This window comes from Balaenoptera musculus, chromosome X, assembly GCF_009873245.2.
Source record: "Balaenoptera musculus isolate JJ_BM4_2016_0621 chromosome X, mBalMus1.pri.v3, whole genome shotgun sequence".
NCBI classification, from domain to species: domain Eukaryota; kingdom Metazoa; phylum Chordata; class Mammalia; order Artiodactyla; family Balaenopteridae; genus Balaenoptera; species Balaenoptera musculus.
In genome coordinates this window covers 31,132,259-31,140,172 of record NC_045806.1, presented here as the reverse complement: position 1 = coordinate 31,140,172, position 7,914 = coordinate 31,132,259, and positions in this window count along the sequence as shown.

The window sequence follows — 7,914 nt, the reverse complement described above, 5'->3', positions numbered from 1 at the left end:
GGAAAGCAGGGGGTGGGGGGGTGGGACAAACTGGGAGACTGGGACTGACATATACACACTACTATATATAAAATAGATAACTAATAAGGACCTACTGTATAGCACAGGGAACTTTTCTCAATACTCTGTAATGACCTATATGGCAAAAGAATCTAAAAAGGAGTGGATATGTGTATATGTATAACTGATTCACTTTGCTGTACAGCAGAAACTAACACAACATTGTAAATCAACTATAGTCCAATAAAAATTTCAAAAAAAAAGAGACAAAAATGCTAAATTAAACATGGGCAAAGGACTTAAATAAACATTTCTCCAAAGAAGATACACAAATTGCCCAAAAACGCATAAAAAGATGCTCAACAATATTTGCCATTGAGGAAAAGCAAGTAATCAAAACCACAATGAGATCCCACTCCATACCCATTAGGGTGGCTACAATAATTAAAAACACAAAATGAAAATAACAGGTGCTGGTGAGGATGTAGAGAAATTGGAACACTTATGTGTTGCTGTGGGAATGTAAAATGCTGAAGTGCTCTGCAAATTTTGGAGCTTCCTCAAAAGGTTAACCAGAGAATTACCATATGACTCAGAAACTCTACTTCTAGGTATATACCCAAAAACAGGAGCTCAAACAAAAATGTTCATAGCAGCATTATGAATAATAACCAAAAAGTAGAAACAACTCAACTGATAAATGAATAAACAAAATGTGGTATATTCCCACAGTGGAATATTATTCAACCATAACAAGGAATGAAGTACTGATACATGCTACAACATGGATCAATCTTAGAAATACTGTGCTAAGTGAAAGAATCCAGAAGACCAAAGGACACATAATTTATGATTCTGTTTATATGAAATGTCCATAAGGGGCAAATTCACAGATGTAGAATACAGATTAGTGGTCACAAGTAGCTGAGGGGAGGGGAGGAATAGTGAGTGACTGTTTAATGAGTATGGGTTGTCTTTCTGGGGTGATGAAAATATTCTTGAATTGGATGGTGATGATGGTTACACAACATTTTGAATGTACTAAAAGCCACTGAATTGTGTACTTTAAAATTGTTAAAATAGTGAATTGTAGGTGAGGTAAATTTTAGCTCAGTTAAAATAAATTATCAAAAATGTCAAAGAACAATTTTACACCTCCTGGGTGTCCCTCCTTTAAAAAATTACTATGAGGATAACAAACATTAAACAAGTCAATATTATTTGGCAAGGGATTGCACCAGCACAGTATCTTTGACGAGAAGGTAATGGAGTAAAATTTGACGTGTTATGTGCAGACAGGCAAATTTGGAAGGTGGCATTGCCATGGTGAAATTATGGTTTATCTTTGTTGAGAATATCTACAAATGGCAGGAAATAAAGAATAATATTACAAACAAGTTTAGCTGTAAAAATAAAGTTGACAGTTAAAACGTGGATTTATATATAAAGGGGTTAACAGATACAAAATTAGGATAATTATCTTTACTGAAGCCATTGATAGCATTCTTGTGAACTTAAAATGTGACTATCCTCACAAAAATTCATTCATCACAGATTTTGCAGAAAAATAAGCACATGTAATAAGGGATAAATCTGTAGTTTCCCATCTGGAGATCAAGATCAAATAACTCTGACCTTTTCTTTAGAGTCAGAACAAATCTCAGTCAATCTCTCTCTTTTTTCCTCTCCCTTGTCAAATACTTTATTTTGACATAGGCCATGTAGTATATATTAGGTAAAATTTGTTCATAGCCAGAACTGTTGCAGTTATATTTTATAATAACAGTTTCAACAGACATGTCATTAAAATATATTTAACTATGTACTGATTAAAGAGCCCGGGTGTGTTGGCTAGATGCCAGTGGAGGTACCATGGACTGCATTACAAAATAAAATGATTAGGTAGCTCAGAATTCTTGTTCAGTGGACATTTTAAAATGTTATGGAATGACATTAAAATTGGTTCTTTCTGAACATTTCTCCATGGCCAAAAACCAAATAGCGTTCCAATGACATAAAGTAAAAAGCCCAAAATCAGGTCTGTGGCCAACACTAGCTGTACCTCTTGCTCATTTTAGAGTAAAATTACTGAAGGTGATTTAGAGCACACAAATGGAGAGATTTTTAATAAATTCATCAGAATATTCAGTGGAGTCCAGGTTAAAAAATTAAACCTATGATATATCTTCATGTAAATGGAATGGTTTCTGTTATTGAACTATGCCTCTAGGACTTAGGAGGTGCTGATGTGGGAATTAGTGCAAGGCCAGAACCTAAAGTAATTTTAACTCAAAATATGCACCACAGACTTCAGGCATAGAATCACTTGAGAATGCTTGTTAAAATGCAATTCTGAGGCTTTACCCAGGACGGTCTAAATTAGACATTCTGGGTTTATCACCTGGTAATCTCCTTTTTAACAAACTTACCATTGTGTTACTAATGTACATTAAACCCTGAGAACCATTTCCCCCCCAGATGTGACAGTATTCTCATTCATTCTCTTTCTTTCTTTCTTTCTCTCTCTCTACCCCTCCCCCAATTCTCTCTCTCTCTCCCTCTCTCTCTCTCTCTCTTAGCACCCCTTCCTTATCTTCAGTCAGTCACTAATGTTACCACTGGTTTCACTGCTGATAATCTCCCTTAACCTGTGGTCATGTTCCAGATTTCATGGCAGAACAGGAAATTATTATCTTTTCTTTTACAATAATTGTAGGAGAAAGGGTTTTGATGTTCTTTTAAAATAAGGTGTACATTGGTACTCTTATTAAATGAACTGAGACCACATAGTACTGGAGAAGAAAAGTGGGTGCATATTCAATGTCAAATAACCCCAAAACATCAGGGGCTTTCAAAATCATTCACCTCAGTCTCTCCCTGTAGAAAATTAATTTTTAGAAAAGAATTTATGAAGAGAAGGTGAAGAGAAGGAATAAATCACTGTGATTTTTTTTTTTTTTAGGACTAGAATATATTTTTGTTTAGAAGCAGCCAGGATTAAAACTGTGTGCCAAGATATGATTGCTTAGAAGGACAGATTTTAATGACTGAAAACTCAGGAACTCTTGATCACAAGTGCATTCTAAGGAACAAAGCGCTATCTACATTTAACAAACCTACTTTTGCTACATGATTCTCTCACCGTCTCTCACTTGCCTTAAACATGCAATGGTATAATTGCTTTAGATGAGCTTTTGGTTTGGCAGGCCAAGTGACACACTTTATGGCCCTATGCCTTCTAATTTTTGCCTCTAACTCTTCCTTCTGACAAAAAGCCTTTCATTTTCCTTTTGAAGTACAGGGTATTTATCATCCATTCTTCTAGTATACTTTTAGTATCTTCAATTTCAACATAATAAAATCTTGCATATGTGAGGAACTATGCAAGGTCCTCCAGAGTCTAGAAAAATGAGTAAGTTTGCCTCTGTCCCCAAACACCCCTATCAGAAAAATAAAAACCCAGGATGAAGTATTTACCTGGGAAATATAATATACAGAAAACACAATGACTGCTGAAAGTGTAGAAACAAGGAACTACAGGATTAAAGGAGAGCTGCCTGGATGTGGAAATATCTGGAAGGAGCCTCAGTGGCATCTTGACATGTGGGGATTACATGGAAATCATTTGAGGTAGAAAAATCAGTATAAGCAAAGAGCAGGTGGTAAATGAAGTTGCATCACATTTAACTGGCAGCTTAGAATATAGATCAATTAAATCATTTCACAAATATGGGAAGTAGTGAGAGAGATTTTAAAGATCAGTTAAGACTACATTATGGAGACTGCTAAAGAGATTTTTTTCACTAACTCATTAGGAAGGTACAGGATCAGAGTCATATTATAGGGTAACTAGTCCACTGGCAGTAAGAAGGAGCATTTGGATGGGGCTTGTAGCAATCAGCTCAACAACTATTACATAAGTGAGCATACTGATAGAAGGCTCATGGTGGAACTAGAGACAGAAAAGAGAAAACAAATGTGGGCCTGGTTGTAAGTCCAGATCTATGGAAATTCACCACTGTTGGGAGGCAGAATATGAAGGAGAGTCAAAGATCTGCTTGAGCTATCTGGAGTAAGTCACTGGAAGGAGTGAAAGAAAGGAACTGACTTGGGGCTGAAGATGATGAGCTGCATTTGGACTATGTTGAATTGGAGCTAGAGCCATGCAGCAACATTCTGAAAGGTGGGAATGAGGTTGAAGTTATTGGGATGGGTTTGGGAGTCATCTGATAAACGCCATGGAAAGATTCTAGGATGAATATAAAGAGTGAGAATGGAAAAGTTGGAGAGGATAATTCCATGAAGGAGCAAGAAAGAAAAGACAGAGTGGTAGAAGGAGGGAGGGAAGGGAAGAGTAGTCTCATAGGACACAAGAGATAATGTGTCAAAAAAGAAGGGTACAGGCCGAGGAAGGTGACTATTAAAAACAAAAACAGTTGCATCAAAAATCCTGATCTTAGATTTATTTTGAATAACACTTCAAATTGTAGAGATAGATTAAAAAAATAATAATATATGGTCTCCACTGTTTGCAATTCAATCAGGGACTTAACTGTACACAGGAAACAGCTAAGTGGTCACTCAGGGCTGTATATTTGTTAAGTCTCTAAAGCAAGTGGTAGAAATGATAAAAACTGAAGAAATCTAAAGAATGGAGATGATCAATATGGGTAAGAAAGATGAGAGGATGTCTCTTGAAGAGAAGGGTTGAGGAGTAGATCTAAAAAAAAGAAAAGATAGTTTGAAATGTCAAAGAATAACTCATGGACCTACAGTTATTTTAAGCAAACTGTTTACTTCTAAATAAAGAAAACCAACTGTTAAAATATCAGCATTGAAAAGTCATGGGAGATGAATGAGCTGGAGACTGTGATAGAACCAGTGTTCCAGCTGGCAGCTGAACTGAGAACCAATTGAAGTATCTTAGTCCTGAGCCTTCTGTGGACTTGCCCAAGAGCACAAGGTACCAGGCAGTCAAATCCACTTTGGAGAAATTTCCTTTCCTAACTACAGATGGTTGCTGGGAACCACGTTAAGAAACAAACAAATAACACTAAAAACCTAGTCTATGTTTGAAAATTCATAACATCTGGTGATTTGTTTTAACTGTGGCAAAAGTCAAAACATATGTTCTGTTTAATAAAGAGACCCCTGCTCATGTGAGTAAGAGGCCTTTGGTTTTTTTTGTTGTTGTTGTTAGTTTCTACTTTATAACAAAGTGAATCAGCCATACATGTACACATATCCCCATATCTCTTCCCTCTTGCATCTCCCTCCCTCCCACCCTCCCTATCCCACCCCTCCAGGTGGTCACAAAGCACCGAGCTGATCTCCCTGTGCTATGCAGCTGCTTCCCACTAGCTATCTATTTTACGTTTGGTAGTGTATATATGTCCATATCACTCTCTCACTTCATCCCAGCTTACCCTTCCCCATCCCCGTGTCCTCAAGTCCATTCTCTACATCTGTGTCTTTATTCCTGTCCTGTCCCTAGGTTCTTCAGAACCTTTTTTTTTTTTTAATTCCATATATATGTATTAGCATACGGTATTTGTTTTCCTCTTTCTGACTTACTTCACTCTGTATGACAGACTCTAGGTTCATCCACCTCACTACAAATAACTCAATTTCGTTTCTTTTTAGGCTGAGTAATATTCCATTGTATATATGTGCCACATCTTCTTTATCCGTTCATCTGTCAATGGACACTTAGGTTGCTTCCATGTCCTAGCTATTGTAAATAGAGCTGCAATGAACATTATGGTACATGACTCTTTTGGAATTATGGTTTTCTCAGGGTATATGCCCAGTAGTGGGATTGCTGGGTCGTATGATAGTTCTATTTTTACTTTTTTAAGGAACCTCCATACTGTTCTCCATAGTGGCTGTATCAATTTACATTCCCACCAACAGTGCAAGAGGGTTCCCTTTTCTCCACACCCTCTCCAGCATTTATTGTTTGTAGACTTTTTATGATGGCCATTCTGACTGGTGTGAGGTGATACCTCATTGTAGTTTTTTTTTTTTTAATTAATTTATATTTGGCTGCATTGGGTCTTCGCTGCTGTTTGAGGGCTTTCTTTTTAGTTGTGGTGAGCAGGGGCTACTCTTCATTGCCGTGCGCAGGCCTCTCATTGTGGTGGCCTCTCTCGTCTTGGAGCACCGGCTCTAGGTGCGCGGGCTCTAGAGCACAGGCTCAGTAGTTGTGGCGCATGGGCCTAGCTGCTCTGCAGCATGTAGGATCTTCCTGAACCAGGGCTCGAACCCGTGTCCCCTGCATTAGCAGGCGGATTCCTAACCACTGCGCAACCAGGGAAGCCCCTCTCATTGTAGTTTTGATTTGCATTTCTCTAATGATTAGTGATGTTGAGCATCCTTTCATGTGTTTGTTGGCTATCTGTATATCTTCTTTGGAGAAATGTCTATTTAGGTCTTCTGCCCATTTTTGGATTGGGTTGTTTGTTTTTTTCTTATTGAGCTGCATGAGCTGCTTGTAAATTTTGGAGATTAATCCTTTATCAGTTGCCTCATTTGCAAATATTTTCTCCCATTCTGAGGGTTGTCTTTTTGTCTTGTCTATAGTTTCCTTTGCTGTGCAAAAGTTTTTAAGTTTCATTAGGTCCCATTTGTTTATTTTTGTTATTTCCATTTCTCTAGGAAGTGGGTCAAAAAGGATCTTGCTGCGATTTATGTCATAGAGTGTTCTGCCTATGTTTTCCTCTAAGAGTTTTATAGTGTCTGGCCTTACATTTAGATCTTTAATCCATTTTGAGTTTATTTTTGTATATGGTGTTATGGAGTGTTCTAATTACATTCTTTTACATATAGCTGTCCAGTTTTCCCACCACCACTTATTGAAGAGGCTGTCTTTCCTCTATTGTATATTCTTGCCTCCTTTATCAAAAATAAGGTGACCATATGTGTGTGGGTTTATCTCTGGGCTTTCTATACTTTTCCATTGATCTATATTTCTGTTTTTGTGCCAGTACCATACTGTCTTGATTACTGTAGCTTTGTAATATAGTCTGAAGTCAGGGAGCCTGATTCCTCCAGCTCCGTTTTTCTTTCTCAAGATTGCTTTGGCTATTCGGGGTCTTTTGTGTTTCCATACAAATTGTGAAATTTTTTTTTCTAGTTCTGTGAAAAATGTCATCAGTAGTTTGATAGGGATTGCACTGAATCTTTAGATTGCTTTGGGTAGTATAGTCATTTTCACAATGTTGATTCTTCCAATCCAAGAACATGGTATATCTCTCCATCTGTTTGTATCATCTTTAATTTCTTTCATCAGTGTCTTATAATTTTCTGCATACAGGTCTTTTGTCTCCTTAGGTAGGTTTATTCCTAGATATTTTATTCTTTTTGTTGCAATGGTAAATGGGAGTGTTTCCTTAATTTCTCTTTCAGATTTTTCATCATTAGTGTATAGGAATGCAAGAGGTTTCTGTGCATTAATTGTGTATCCTGTTACTTTACCAACTTCATTGATTAGCTCTAATAGTTTTCTGGTAGCATCTTTAGGTTTCTCTATGTATAGTATCATGTCATCTGCAAACAGTGACAGCTTTACTTCTTCTTTTCCAATCTGCATTCTTTTTATTTCTTTTTCTTCTCTGATTGCTGTGGCTAAAACTTCCAAAACTATGTTGAATAATAGTGGTGAAAGTGGGCAACCTTGTCTTGTTCCTGATATTACTGGAAATGTTTTCAGTATTTCACCATTGCGAACGATGTTGACTGTGGGTTTGTCATATATGGCCTTTATTATATTGAGGTAAGTTCCCTCTATGCCTACTTTCTGGAGGGTTGTTATCATAAATAGATGTTGAATTTTGTCGAAAGCTTTTTCTACATCTATTGAGATGATCATATGGTTTTTATCCTTCAATTTGCTAATATGGTGTATCACATTGA